General features: G+C 46.1%; 1 protein-coding gene and 1 non-coding gene across 5 annotated transcripts in view; both read left to right on the top strand.

The window, feature by feature from the left end:
• Positions 1-15906, top strand: part of RGS12 (regulator of G protein signaling 12) — a 760012-nt gene that overhangs the window by 28734 nt on the left and 715372 nt on the right. The window lies entirely within an intron of this gene.
• On the top strand, positions 2585-2716 carry LOC144822005 (small nucleolar RNA SNORA69). The gene has a single exon (XR_013608517.1). It is a non-coding gene; the product is annotated as a small nucleolar RNA SNORA69 (small nucleolar RNA).

The following is a 15906-nucleotide window of genomic DNA, read 5'->3' as shown; positions in this document are numbered from 1 at the left end:
AATCAAGAATCAAAATAAGCGACACAAGGCCAGTTGGCAGGCAAGCAAACATAATTAAATAATGCTAGAAATGGGATAAGCGGCAATAACGGCCCAATATCAGGATCAATGAGGTCTATTTTATAATAAGGGGACAAGGCTCATGGCTGACTCACAAATACGGGAAACCCCAGAAACAGGAATACACCCATGCCAAAACGAGAGGAGAGGGGGGGGTGGGTGGGGGGGGGGAGAGGATATAAGGGCACGAGTCGACCGTAGCACAAAACAAACGCAAAATATAATGGAGAAGCATACAAGTGCTACCAAGATCTCATGACCCCCACCCAATAACACGCTAACAGAGGCAAGGGGAGCGGATAAACTGTACGGACCGAACCCACTTCTCTCAATATGAGCCTGGGAAAAAGGGGGAGGGGGGGGGGAAAGGGAAACAGAGGGGAGGAAACCAAAAAGGGACAAAGAAGGGGGGGAAAGGAAAGGAGACAGAGCGAAAAAGAAAAACACAATCGTGCAAGATGGGCGCCACCCCGGGCCAGGCAACCCGCGGCTAATAATACAGAAGAAAGTGGAGAGCTGGCGAAAGGAAGGGTATGGCATTCGCGACGAAGCATTGAGACCAATAAAAGTGGCAGAGCAACAGACCCCAACCCACTCATGCCAGAGAAGCGAGGACAGAAGCGGCACCGCTATAAAGGGATAGAAAAGGGCCATAGAACCAAAAGAAAACATCTGAAAGACCCCGCCCACCCGTCCCACCCCTGCAGAAGGCTACGGCCTACCCTCCAAACAGCGTGCCTGTCGCCCTAATCCGAAACCCGAAATATAGTGAAAAAAGGAAAGTAGAGGAAGAAGACAAAAAGAGGAGAAAAGGAAATACGAAACAAAAATAAAATGTGAGGGAGGAGCCAGAGGACATGAGCAAACACATTCGGCTACGACCCTCCCCGGCCAACGAATGAATAAGTATCAAATCAATACTACACCTTCACATACAGCAAAAACCACAGGGAGGGGGAGGAGGAGGAGACTGTAACGTTTCACCGGGTCGGGAGTACAAACATCAGTGCAACGGGCAGGTAAACCAGCAAACTATCATGTCGTACAACTCACCCCCAACCCTTCCAACCACGAAACCAACCCAATAAAGGATAATGTGGAGCGGACCACCCAGCACAAAATAATCGTAATGTTGTCCACAGTCAGAATCAGGGAGAGCCTTCGTATGGAGGGAATACAAAAAGTCAATAAAGCAAGTCCATTGTAGCAGCAACGACAGGGCAAGCAAAGGCAAGCCGGAGTCCAGGTGCGCAGTTCGACAATACAAAGGTACCCCTCCAGGACAAAAGTTCGAATCCAACAAAGCGGGAGCAAGCAGCGGCCCACCATAAGTCCCAGGTACCCGGGAAGGAGCAGATCTCCGCGTCGTGTGGAAGTCCTCGAAATCCAGGCGGTGAGAAAGCAGAGGGTCAAAAGTCACCGGCCCATCAAGCGGCCGAAGAACAACAACAGCAACTCCCGGCGTAGCCGAAGGGGGCGAAGCAATGGCGGCATCAGGACGAGAGGGGTGCATGAAAGAGCGGCGGCCCAAAATGGCGGCGAGCCGCATGGGGTCGGTAGAGGCACCGGGGGCCAGGACAGCGTACAATGACATCAAGGCGTCCAGGACATCTCCGGGCGTGGGTGCTCGGGTACACACCCAGGCCTCCGCATAATCCGGCCGGCAAGGAGCGTCGGTGCGGAGCGGAGCACCCCCCGCGTTGTCGGTAGCCATCTTGTGAGTTTCGCCGCCCCACACTCCACTGTGGGCCCCCAAACAGTTCCCAACTGTAGGACTTTACAGACCTCCGGAGGTTCCCAACAACGGCCTCACCGGCACAGGATGGGCGAGCGCCCGATGGGGGGGGGGTCCCCCTCCGAACAGTGGCAGGCCCCACAGGCGAGAGCCAGGCGCGGGGTTCAGGGCCGCCGGACAGGACAAAGGCGAAGGGACCCCATCACACAGTCAGCCCCCAGCACATCTCGTCCCCCTCCAGCCGCACGGTCCAGTCATCGGGGCCGGTTCAGGATCTCCGGGGCACACGTACAACGGTTCCCACCAGTGGCTCTCTCTCGCGGCCGGGGCCGGCAATCTCTTCTCCGCCGGTCGGGTCCCGCAGGCGAGGTCCCGGTCTCGAGTGCCCGGAGGCCCCAATCTCACAGAGGGCACAGTTGCGGACCCACAGCACACAGGAACCTCCGGACCAGACAGTGAGTAAGAGTGGGTCTTTAAATTTCAAATGCTGTATTGAGGTATCGTCGCAGTGCAGGATATATTGCAGGATAGTCGAGGTTAGCCGGAGGGTCGACGGAGCCGAGCTAAAAGGCGGCCATTACGTCCCCGAGCTAGGCTCCTCCCCTAAAATAACTTTGTTAACATTAGATTTTCTGTTACAACTATCTGTGGCTATTTCAGCCCAATCGTTGCTGAGACTATCGAAAAATGAGAAGACCTGGCTTCAAGTTTATAGTAATCGTTAGCTTTAACATTACAAAAGACCCTCAAATGCATCGGTTGCACTGTTATCGTATGCATTTTAGCACAAAAGGAGGTTGCAATTGCAGCGCTTCATCTTGTGGGTGCGTAGCCATTAAGCCTGCTGAGAGTAAAGCTGTTAAAACAGTTCTGATTTCATTTATACATAGATGAAATCGTTCGTTTTTAACATCTACAGAAATTCTTGACGCCATCTTAACTTGCCCTTTCCTTCAGGCGAATGAAGAGAATCAGTACTAAGTTGGGATCCAGCTTCATCCACTGAGTCAATGGAGAACAGTGTCTCTAGGACACCGGGATTCACCTATATCTAATGAGCTGTGGATCCATCAACAGTGGGATATAATGTGTAAGTGATTACAGGTTTAGGATTAATGCTATTGCTGGGCGCCTCGAGTACAGCTGCTCTAGTAACACCCTTGTTTTGTGGCAAAGAGTCAATCTCTTGGTTATTGGCTTCCATTGTATTGGTTAAAAATGGGCAACAGTGCAAGATAAAGGACACTCCTTACGGGTGAGCATTGTGTATTTCCTCTCAACCAAGATGCAATAAGTTAACACTGATCACTACCAAGTGGTGGACTACAAGACCCAGAGGGGTGGCCTGGCGTCTTTTGGGTTCTCTGACATACATAGACTGCGCTTGGCCCCCTCTGTGCCTGGACATAGCCCTAGCGTATCCTTGAGGAAAGAAAGCACGCTATATTTCGTGGGGCTTTCACCGGTATCCACCTCCCAGCAAAAAGTGTCTCTGCGCTCTAGGGTTCTTCCCATACCCTAAGGCAGCTTTAATTCAATTTCACAAAAGTTCTAAAGTCTGTTTTTGATGATAAACTCATTAGCACCAACTCTGACTCTGCTCTACCCCAAGGGGCAGAACGCCTGCACTGAGAGCTGCCTTTATGCTGGACCCAATCTCTTCTAGTGTAATCTCCAATACAATTCCTCACTCAGATATGCCACCCCCTGACGCACTCGCCACAACTTGTTGACTTCCTATTTGTTTTTTATCTTGATGTTTTGTTGGAATTAAAGTAGAATTACGGCTGGAATTATTTTTGTGTTTTTCGTTTTTCTTTTTTCGTGTAACCTGTGCAATGTGCTTGTCGCTTTAAACATTACTTTTGTATGAGACTTACTGCTAGTATCTTGTGGGTGGCTATCTTCTTGCTTGATTGTGCTAGTGTGGAAACCAGATACCTGCACAGCGACCTGTTTAACTCCCTGTGGCTAGGTAATAATCAACAGCAGAAAATGTGGATCAGTTTAAACATAGTAGTGAGGTGCGCTTTCACATGTGCTCATTTTGTAATCTCCCATAGCGACACCCCAGGTTACGTGTGTTGTAACTCGGTAGGCATCAATTAGTCATAACACTGTTTTCTAAAATAGTTTTGTCCTGTCTGCTGTTGCAGGCAAGACATGCTCTCTCCTAACATTTTTAAAAAAAATTAGAGCACGCATTTGCAATTCAATAGGTCTCACATTTGCAAAAGTTTGAGCTATTGGCATTGTAAATGGCAAACCCTTTTATCTGTTTAAAAACACATGCATAAATAAAAGGCATTGTCATTCACAATGCCGATAGCTCAAACCCTTGTAAATGCGAGACTTATTGCATTGCAAATGCTTGTTTGTGATGTTGGAGAATACCATTATACTATGAGAAGAGACTTTAGAGTTCCAATCTGCTACTAACATTAGGAACCTGCAGTCTTCACTTTCCATGGTAGAGGAGATAAAGACAAATAGATCTTTTAATAGATAAGAGTAAGATGCGTTCAGAGGTAGATATACATTTACGATCAATAAGGAATTCAAATAATCCTGGACATCCTTATGATCTAGCTTAATCGCCTGAATTAAGTTCGAGGCATGAAAAATGTCTTTATATGACCAACTAAGACTCGTACTTAGCAAAATAGCAATACCTCCTTTAGCATGACCACTGTTCACTGGGAGCACAGGCTGGCTCAGCACTATATAATTTTGAGTGGACCAGTCTTTTGTGTTCCAAGTCTCTTGTAGACCAATTATATCAGCACTTTGTTCTCTTAAGTATAAGAGTTTGTTTTTATTAGTGCTTAGGCCGGCTGCGTTATAAGATAACACATTAATATCCTTGCTAGGAAGAGTTCCCACATTTTAGACCTAAGGATCTATTTGTATTAAGAGAGCCTGCTACCCAACTCCATTTCTTGACTTCCTCCTCTGCAGAAAGTACATACTGGGTATTTTTCTCTGTAAGAAGCGAGACCCTCCTACCTACTTTACCAAGGAAAGCCTGCAATATACTCTCTCTCCCTCTCCAAGAGGGGTTTGCGCCTTGAGATGAATACTAGATTGATGTTATACTGCTTATTTTGGACCACTTTTTTTTTAAGGCTATCTCCTCTTCAGGTATTAGAACATCAATGCCACAACAACGCAATTTATCACTGCGTGACATTATCAGGTGGGAGATTGCTTTGGATGCAAACGTTACTCTTGCGCCCCTAAGAATATTATATTTTTGGACCTCAACCAGAGCGATGTCGTTGCTTTCGATCATTTGAAGGCCTGGGATTGCAGAAAAGCAACCCAACAGAAAAGTCCTATTCATAAATGGTTCATGATCAAAAATAAATGAAAAATCCGGGGGAAAAGGGACAGAATGTGAAGGATTAACCAGGTGGGATCTCTCTGGAATATTTTCAGAAGGATTATAAATGACATTATTACCTAGGGAGGAAGCAAATAAAGAAGCATTAGGGTTCAAGATACTCTGAGCAGTAGGAGGAACACTTATATCAAATGCATCTTGAGTTGAATTAATGGGTGCACTTGGGTTCAAAAAAGAAGAACAAGGTCCCGATAGATTTAGCTCTGCTTAACTATCTTCCTTCTTCAAAACGTTTGATTCTGAGGTTGTTGGTATATTATGAATTAGGTTAGGATTGAAGCGTAGCCGTTTTATCCTTTTATTATTTATCCTTCGACATTTTTCCCTTTTTTCCTTCTTCATTTTCTTACAAACGCTGTTACTTTTATTCTTAATGTCCTTTTCGTTAATGGGTAAGCAACCAACTTTTAATCCTTCCTCGATAGGATTCTCAGGGAATTTTACACCTGTTTTTAGGAAGATAGGAAAAACCTTTCGAATTATATTTGAGTTTGTATTGTCATTCTCAGCTTGCGGGCGGGACATAGGTACAGTCCCTGTAGGTAAGGACTCTGGTTCGAAGAGTTGCTGTGGAGCAAAGGAGTATAATTTATCAAGTATATCTTCATTTTCTTTCAATTTGATTTTGTTCTTCCTACTAGAAAATGGCTTACTCGCCTGAATGCCAAAGTCCCGACCTTTAGCATGGGGAAGAGAGTCTGTTTGAGTAGGATAAGGCTGATCGGAGTTATCCTCCAGAAGTAGAGGAGGGGAGGACCCATTCCCTGGCTTGGGCTTACAGGAGGGAAATAGTCGGGCTTTTTGGTGATATTTCTTTGTTCAGAGGCTAAAAGGGAATCCAGAATAAAGTCTGAATTACTTACTGATTTCTCCATTAAGGCTAGGATGGAAGACAGCACTCTTTCCAGGCAAAGTAATGTTTCCAACATCAGTTTTTTTGACTCTGGATTATTAATTAAGGGGAGAAAATTCGGGGATAGATCAGGAATAGATTAGCTCTGTGAATCTAATAGGCTTGTTCCGCTGGGTGTACTACTGAGCATTTTAACAGGGCAATCCTTAGAGGAAGATGAAGTAGCAGGAATATGTATGCGGGACGGCTCTAAATTACGTACGTGAGACATTTTAGGAGACCGATTTAGATTAATTTCAGGGTACGTAAAATCTTCCATTATGGGTTCTCCCCCTTTTGGCACTATTTGAGATATCCCTTTGAGTTCAAAGATTCCATTTACAAGGGAGTGGCTAGTTAAGTTTGCCAGCAAAGAATCAGCCTCCTAGATTCCCTAGACTCCGAGTGTTGGTGATTTGTAGACCAGGTTCCCCCAGTTTTGGGAAATAATTTAGAGGGTACTACTGGGAATGATTTTCCGGGGACTACTTTAGCCTCTACATTATATTTTCGAGTCGACTACAACATCCCTACTGAATTTAGGCTTATTAATTTTTTTTGGGAAGAGAGAAGGAATGGTATTAAAACTCTTCAGGATGTTTAACTGCAGTGAGTTATTCCTTAACGGATTAGCTCTAGTTTTTAGGTCGAGCCTTGCTCAACTTTTTTAATCTTATAAGTGTTTAGCCTTGCAACAGTTTATATTGTTGCACCAAGGATATTGTGCTGCATAACTAAATACTTATAAGGTCCCAAAAGCGAGACCGATTGGCTATGCCAATGCTTGTTTTGCATGCTCTTGTGTATATCAATCTGCCAGAGCGCAATTTCTTTGCGGTCATATCTTAGTTTCTTATATTTAAGGACCCTTAGCCAGGCCGGCCAGCACAACCAGAGAGGCATAACTCCAATGCGCCGATGCGCTGCTCATGCAACACCGGGCACCGAGGGCTGAGTTTCCGCACTCCAACGTACTGCTACGCTCGCAGTCTCACTGGCTTGGGCAGCTATAAAGAAGAATTCGTGCTGGTAATCATAGGCTAAGGGCAGTAAGACATCAGTGAAAATACTGAAGGTTGTATTACAGGCTGCCCCAGCAAGGCTCTAGAGGCGCTGGAAGGCAGCCGCGCTTGTCTCCAGTAATTGCTAAAGGCACTACAGGCACTCTCTGTCTCCAGCAGACTTCCAACAGGTCTATTCTCTGAGAACAGATTACAGCTGTGGATTTGGTTTTGGGTTTTAGTTTTTTTACGAAGTTTTATGGGAACTTGGCGAAGTTATGCCGGAAGTAGGCCGGATCCAAGGTCCTGGCAGGATCTTGGTGGCAGCTTAGCAGCTTGGTAGCCTGGTGGCTTGATGGCTAGGAGCAGCCTTAGCAGCTTGGTGGCTTGAAGCAGAGCTTGGTGGCTTGAAGCAGGGCAGAACAGGACTGAGCCAAGCTTCAAGGAGGGAGTGTGGGAGGGCAATCTCAGCAGTATCTCCTCAATTGCTCCTCAATTACTCCTATGCTCTGTGCCCGCCCGAGCCCGGAACCCCCCCCCCCCCACCCAGTTTATGCCTCGCTGTTCGCCTTCGCCTTTGCTGGTCACTGGACACTCTGCTCTGTAGTTCTCTGCGGCTGCGCTGCACTGCATTGTCAGCTTGCACTTTTTTTGAAAGTTAAAAGTCTCTTTTCCTTTAAATTTTTCCTGACCGCCGCACGCCACACACTGCAGTCCCGCAGTTCCTCAAGCAGCTTCAGGACTGACTGACCAGCTGCTTCCATGCCTTAGCGCTGCTGCCGGCTGCCTCATTTAGAAGATCGCACCCCACAGACCGTCGACCCTTGACAACAAACGCTGTCTCAGCGGGTAACTTTGCAGGGGAGCGGGTGGGCGGACAATTGTCTGCATCGAGGCTCACAGCAGCGGCGGTGGGGCGCGGAACAGCACAGTACAGCTCCTCCTCAGTCAACACTTCCGCCGTGAAATCTTACAGCCCAACAGGATTTTTAGTTGGCAAAAGAGATTCCACACAATATTGGTGGGCTGTTAATGCCCCAGTGGTCGCTGAATGTCTGAGAGGTATGGACCACACATTCACTGAAAAGTCAGTGTATAAAAGTCATGACTGCCCAGTGAAACAAAAAGATATGGACACAATGGCTGGATCATTTCCAGACTGTATCACCTGATAGATGATTCATATATTTTCACAGATAATATTATGTGGTCATTTTCAAAATGAGACTCTGTTTGCGTCTTGGGTGAGTTGATTCTTAATGTTATATACAAAATCAATAAAAAGAAGTAAAAAAATAAATTAACCATGTTTAGTAGCCAGATAGGAGTTTTTCCTCCACAGAATTGGACTGGATCTTAAGAGAAGCCAAACAAAAAGTTGGCAGTTTTAATATGTATCTCTTTAGGTATTTATTAAGCATGGCCAGCATCCCCTAACTAATAGCTATTGTGTTGAAGTGCTGGTCATAAAACCAATTGACAGCAAATCCATAGAATAGTTAAAAATAAATAACTTTTCGTTGTCCACTTACTCTTATGCTGAAAACCATGCTGTCGGAGCTATTTTCAGAGGGCCTTGGGCATGCATGGGATACTGGGCCCTACTGTTAGGGTTGTGACCTTTTACTTTTGTTATCCTGAGACCTGACTTACTATGGGCCCAGAGTCACTGGACCAATTACTAGTACCTCAGCACTTTACTCTCAGTGGTAGTGCGGGTCGAGCAGTCCAAGAATCTTCAGGGGGAGGTAGGTGCAGGGCATATATTGGCTCATAATTCAAAATACCCACAGTGACCCCCAATAATATGTCTGTAAGAAATTGGATTATTAGTTGAGAGGGGTGAAGGCCCCACTCAACTATGCACAATCCTTGTCGGGGTGAACTACGAAAGTCACTAAATTAACCTATGCTTAACCTTCTGGTAGCTTGGCACAAAAGAAGAAGGCTTAACTTGGAGGCATCGTGTAAAGTATTTATGCAGTAGTCCAATAGTAATAAAAGTCAAAACACAACACAAAAGAATCCCAAACCAGTTTAGAAGACTACAGTAAAATGTAATAAATAAATGGACTCCAAAACGATAAAATCCAATCAGTAGAGCTGAAAATATGTTTTTAAAAGTTAAGGTTAACATATCACCAAGAAGAAGGAATCGCCACTCGTGGATAACTAGTTGCGCTGGAGTGGGGGCAAGGTCACAAGTTCAGGCTGACCATGGTGTAGTGCAACCAGGCTCGTACAGCTGAAGAGTTACCATTGCAAGTCTGCACAAATTGTGTCGTTTGTGTTGGCACGAGGAGCAGGTCAGGTGTCGCATACAGGTCACTGCTGTAGCGCACAGATAACATTTAATTGCTGGAGATCCGTGTTTATGGTTGACGTGGGCTGTAGCTGTTGTCGCAAAGAGTAGTCTTACTGAAGCTTCGTGCAGTTTGGATCGCAGACAGTTTTTGTCGGTGCGAAAAGCAGGTCCTGTTGCAGCTTCACATTGGCGGCCGTCATAGGTGGTCTATTCTCGGCGCAAAGAGGTCCCCTCAGTCACAAGGAACCCAAAACGTCTGTATCTTCACCTTTTCCTCATGAGTAGTGCCCTCTGATGCTAGCCAAGGGTCCAGGACCTGGTGGGGGGGGGGGGAACACCTCTTGGGGCTCAAGACTTACTCTAACAGAGGCCAGCAGCAGGGCTCAGGCAGGTCCAGTTGTTGCTGGTCAGCTGGACAGTTGCAGGGAGTCCTCTGGAAGCTTGTTGTGTACCTTTAGCTCAAACAGGCGATCAGCCAACTGACCCTTGGAGTTACTTCTGGAAAGGCTATGTTAAACGCAAGCAGGTCCAATCTTCCTCCTTCAGACAGAAGGACAGCACTTCTGAATCTTCCACAGGTCCAGGAGTGTTCTGATGAGAGGTCCTGAAGGTGCTACTTTTATACTTTGTGTCAGCCTTTCTATGAGGAATTCCCTGCCCTACCCCCAAAACTGTCTACATTTTCCCCCAATCTTGGTTCCAAACTGTCTAGGGTGACGAAGGCAAGGGCAGACTTGGTATCTGGTTCCTTTCTGCGTGTTGCATGCAGGGCCCTTTGAAGAGTACTTGCGGCAGGGCACACCTCTGCCTCAGCTATTCAGTCAGGAAGACCCTCTCCCCTCACACCAATACCTCTTGTTTTCATGTCTGGAAGTAATAGGCAAAACACAACATAAGAGAGCCATTCAGTCGTGTGACCGCAGACCGACAGAAAGGCACAGTTGGTTTGGGAAGAAAAACATGAACTATTTATAAATTGTCATTTATAGAACAGTAGCGTGAAGGGGGGCATAGGTACAATGTAAAATGGGAAAAAAAATACACTTACCTTGATGCCAGGTCCTGCGTCTCCAATCCTGCTCTCTTCCGTCTCGAACTCCAGGAAGCACAGCCAGACTCTGATAACCACCGCTGCACGCAGCGTTCGGATTGGTCTGAGCACCATGGTTTGCGCTCAGCTAGGGACTGGTGGCACAGGCATGTTCTCCATGCAGGCTGTAATGAAGCCTGCATGGAGAACAGGGAAAACGCACATGCATGTTTTGGGCGACCTGAGAGCGCTGGCTAAACAGTCATTGCGCACTTAGGAGGGTTCTACCACTCCTCCCCTGCTCTGCAGCCCTACCCGTCACGCAAAGCTGCCGAAGCGGGATAACACAATAAAATGATAATAACATTACATTATTATTATTATTGTGTTTTTTTTCCCTTTTTTTTTTTTTTTTTACTGCTTCAAGGCAGCGGGGCAACGCTCCTCCACCTTAGCGGAGGAGCTGCCCCTGCCTAATGTTAGTCCATGGGAGCGATAGCTTTACAGTACTGGAAAACTACGTTAGGAGTTTTTCATTGACTGGACATGTAAAACTTAAACTAACATGTCTTACTTTATTTGTTTTTGTTTTATGCACCCTGCCTCTTGAGACTATGAGGCTTACCTTAGTAGTGACTTTGCAGTACTAAAAGGAAGGTTTGACCCTGGTGCAAGGTTTATTTTACCAGGTCGAAATGGCACTTTAAAAACTGCTCTACAGGCTGCAGTGGCAGGTCTGAGCCATGTTTTACAGGGCTACTTTAGAGGGTGGCACAGTGAGCGCAGGCATTTTTAGGCATTTGGGTACATTTAGTTCCATGCAATAGGGCCTTACCTGTATATTAAATGTACCAGTGAGGTGTGGGGGTCACTTTTGCCATATTTTAAAAATAGCAAATCAGCACCAGCAGAGGGTCAAGCTGGGAGAATATCTATCTCCTCCCACACCTGTGCAATGTGGGGTGCCACAAGGGTCGGCATTAAGTCCGACCCTGTTCAACCTCTATGTGGCCCCACTTGCCAGGCTTGTTAGATCATTTGGGATGGAGGTAGTCTCCTATGCCGATGATACCCAGATCCTGGTGTCCCTTTCTCACTCGGGGAACACTCCTATTCGTAATTTTAGAAACTGCATGGAGGCGGTTTCTAAGTGGATGATTTTCAATTCACTTAAACTGAATGGGGAGAAGACCGAGATTCTGGTCTTCGACGGAAACACCAACATCTGGACGGCCGAATGGTGGCCCCCCTCGCTGGGAGTCTGCCCCACTCCAACAGATTCTGCGAAGAATTTGGGAGTGATGATTGACCCAGCTCTCTCAGTGACACAGCAGGTCAATAGAACAGTCGCTACCTGCTGGGGCATTATTAAAATTCTTCGGAAAATCAATCACTATCGGTCTCTTCAGGCTCGTAAGCAGGTCGTTGTTGCACTTGTTGCTTCGCGACTTGATTATTGTAACGCTCTGTATGCTGGTGCTAACAAAGGTCTGTTGCAGCGCCTTCAGACTGTCCAGAATGCGGCGGCCAAATTTGTACTTGATGCTCCTGAATCTCCTCCGCCACGGCTGCCAGGAAAAGCTTGCACTGGCTTCCCATTGAGTCCAGGATTGTCTTCAAGACTCTCTGCTTGACCTATGGGGCGCTTGTTGTTAAAGGGGCTGCGGGCTTGAGGAAACTGTTGCGCCCATATGCACCGGATAGTCATCCGCTCCTCAACTAAGAGTCTGTTGGTGGTGCCTCGTGTTCGTAGAAGTAAATGGGGCGGGAGGGCGTTTTCAACAGTAGCCCCCAAGTTGTGGAACAGCCTTCCCCTAGAAATCAAATACCAACCGTCGGTCCTGAACTTTCGGAAAGCTCTAAAAACGTGGCTATTCTCAAAGGTGTACACGTAGTGCTGGTTATCTGGTCATTCTGATTTTCTTTTTTTTTTGCTAGGCGCCTTGATGCCTCCGGGCTTAGTAGCGCATTATAAGACTTACTTCATTTCATTTCACTTTGCCATTGGTTAGCAGGAAAAACTGTACAGAGTTTTGAAAGCCATCAAAAATGGGTTCAGTAAGGCTATTAGTTAATCTGAAAGTGTAAAGGACGCCTGGGAGCGGTTCTGGCTTTAATTGTTAACATTACTCAAAGCTCATTTGTGATGACAAAAATGTAGGTTTTTTGAGTGGTAGTGCAAAGAGTTAACAGTTGGGCTATGTGGTACTGCTTTTAATTATAACTGTATTTACACAGTCCTTAGTACCCTTAAGGAGGTGTTCAAGGGACAGTTATGTAAAATAAAAATGCATTACATATGCTCTGGTATTACTAAAATCTGCATTTTGGACGCTCCATTTGATCATAAAACTATTTGCACATTTCGTATCGGCCTATCTTGCACTGTGTGTAATGCGAGTATAAAATAATGACTTACATATTCACAGTGTATTCTGTCACGGGCTGTGACCTCATAGCACTAAAAATACACAAGTCACTATTCTTCACTGCACCAACCAAGATTTAAATCTGTGGCTCTCGGGTTACACACAGATCTCTGCAGTGCATTCAATAACAGGGGTTTCATAAAGCACTACAGTGCATTTCCCACTGAATAACAACATTTTTAATTTATTTTTCATTTGCGCTGCCCATTATTTTATACGTAGGTACCTGATGGGGAAAGACCTAAAAAATTTAGAGAATATTTTGGGGCTTATATATGAGAGGTTTGTGCTTCCAGAGCATCACTTTTTTTGACACTTCGGCAGCACAATTGTCTCAGCCATACCTATGAGGTGTTGCAAAGTAACCCTGCATGGCTTTGCATGGCTCATAGATCTAGAGTAAGACAAAGCAGCACAAGACATTGTGTTGCCTTACGCTGCGTCAAGGAGGTTTTCCATGGGCGTTGTGTGGAGGTTCACACACAACACCCATGAATATTGATGCTGCCCCATATTTACGTAAACATTTGGGCCTGTCCCAGGTTTTCATTTCTCCTTGTTTTTTCCTCTTTCAATGTGTGCTACATTCTGCAGCTCACATAGAAAGAAGAGAACACCTCCCGGGACTGTTTTTGTGAAGGAAGATGGCCCTCCCTGCACAAACACAATCGCAGGATGTTGGTTCTAGGCAGCAATTTGTGCACCAACGCAAGGAGAAAGGACAGGAATGCACTGTATTTCACAAATACAGTCCATTCCTGCCCTTTCACATTGGCATAGGGCAGCGCCGTAAGAAGACTTGCGGCGCTGGCCAACACCAATTCCTCATAAATGTTGCCCTTTGTTTTTATCTACCCCTTTGACCACGCCCCCACACTCACTGACCTCTGGTTTGCTAAACACTGTTTAATATTATTTCCCCACTGTAAAATGATATGCTGTGGGAATTGGGGATGTTTATGTTTGTCAATAATGAGTAGTACCAGGTTCTAGAAAAGTTTTCAGAAGGGTGTCCTTCTGCCTAAAATATGTTGACAAGGGGTTCTCTGCATCAAAAAGTTTGAAGACCTCTGCACCAGACTGACCCATGGAGAACCCTTCTCCTCTGTGAGACTCCTAACCTTAGTTTGCTCACAGATGCACCCCATTCGGTAGACAGTACCATGATGGCCAATAAGGTGATGTGGCCCATTCCGCCCTTTAGATTAGACTTCTTAGAGTGCTCTTCTATCGGCGCTGGCAATCCCTGATCCACGCTTCACTCACTCGCATCACACCACACCTGAAGGAGCTCTATCAGCTCCCCATTCACAAACAAGCTCAATTCATTCTCCTCACTCATACTTTCGAGGCACTATATAACAATGGCACAGCATACCTCAACAATCGCATCAACTTTCACAAACCTTCCAGAGGGGAACGTTCCTTCATATGGTTTGGAGCTGTAATACGCTGCAACCGTACTGGAGTGGGATTTCATCGTGTCTGGGGCGGGTTCTGTCCTGGGATCTGCCCTTGGATCCAAAGATGTTCTTGCTCCACAGCACAGAGGGGCTCGGAGGTAACAGCTATAAGCAAAATCTATTGTTCCTGGGTCTCACACTCGCTAAACGCGACATAGGTCGGGAGTGGAGGGGTCCTCCTCGCCATCATTGGGGATGTGGAAAAAGGCTCTGGACTGGTGCATGGGGGCAGAGATCGCGGTCTTAAAGGCTCGAGGTTGCCCACAGAAACACAGGAAAATCTGGTCCAAATGGGCAATATACTGGGGCATAGACTTGCCTCCCCTGCCGTGTACCGACCCTGCATCTCTATGACCTGTGCACACCCCCATCTTGTGGGTCGCCAGGACGATGAGCTCAGTCATGCATGTGTTTACAGCTAATCATGTGTAGTTTGGGGAATGATGTGGTAACCTCTGTCAAACTTTCTGTTCTCGAGCCTGATGTTCCACAGGCCAGTTTAATTTGTACATATAATCAGATGGTTGTTAAGTGATATGTATCAAATGTATACTCCCAGGCACTACCTGCCCTTGTACCATTGAAAATCAATTAAATTTGTTGTTAAAAAAAAAAAAAAAACCTTTATGATTATCCCAGCATTAATTGTGAGTAAAAATCATTAGAACAGCGTTGGCTGGTATTTTCGATTCGGTACAGAATGCGCGGGTGGACTTGTCTGACATGCACGTTTGATCTTCTGATCTTGGTCAATTGTGTTTCCTTGTATGACAGGAAGTTGTGCTTGGTAAAGTCCAACGCAGAGCTCAACATTTATTGAGGGCCCTAGACAATTTCTTTGTTGTGCAAGCCATTTAATCGTTGTAGCTCTGGCTTGGTGGCCAACTAATTGCTGCTGATGGTTTAAGTGGTATTTGTGAGAGCAATCTGACTTATGTCAGTGAATTTCCCTTGTCTGGCCACGGTTTGTTCTGTATTGACTGAGAAACACTGGTCTGAGACTTCTATGCAGTGTCTAATGCCGTGAGTCCAGCAAATTTGGATTACCAAGCGATGTCGCTCACTAGCCATCTGTGGACAGCAGCACAGTAGGTGAAGCCAGGACTTGCGTTGGTAGCTACATAGAGATAATGAAGGTGTCCTCCACCCTAAAGAGGAAACCTATGGTGCTTGGTCAGCCAATAGAGTGCGTAGAATATTTTGATTGTTTGGGTATTCCTTTTGCCAGACAGCTTATCTGGAGGAACGTATTACAATACAAAGGGAAATACTACTTTTTTTTTTTTTGAGTTTCAAAAACCTTTGTTTACTGCACAAGTAACACTGCTATGCGCCTACAACCCTGGGGCCGGCAGCTTGTAATAAACTGATATGCCCTAGAATAACACAGCCATTTAGCTGACATCCCGTAGGCTTGGCGGCAAATCAGAATCCCTTATGTTCAGGTTAAGCAACTGGTGCACACTATGTGTGATGTAAAATGATATCTGCGCTTCGTGGAGTGGCGGCGGCGATGTGTTGGGGGGCCATTTGCACAACCTGTCCCAGGCGCCCATGGGAGTGACCAGCGCCTGCACCAGCCCTCCCT

This window comes from Lissotriton helveticus, chromosome 2_2 (genome assembly GCF_964261635.1).
Source record: "Lissotriton helveticus chromosome 2_2, aLisHel1.1, whole genome shotgun sequence".
NCBI lineage: Eukaryota > Metazoa > Chordata > Amphibia > Caudata > Salamandridae > Lissotriton > Lissotriton helveticus.
This window is presented reverse-complemented; position numbering and strand designations above follow the sequence as displayed.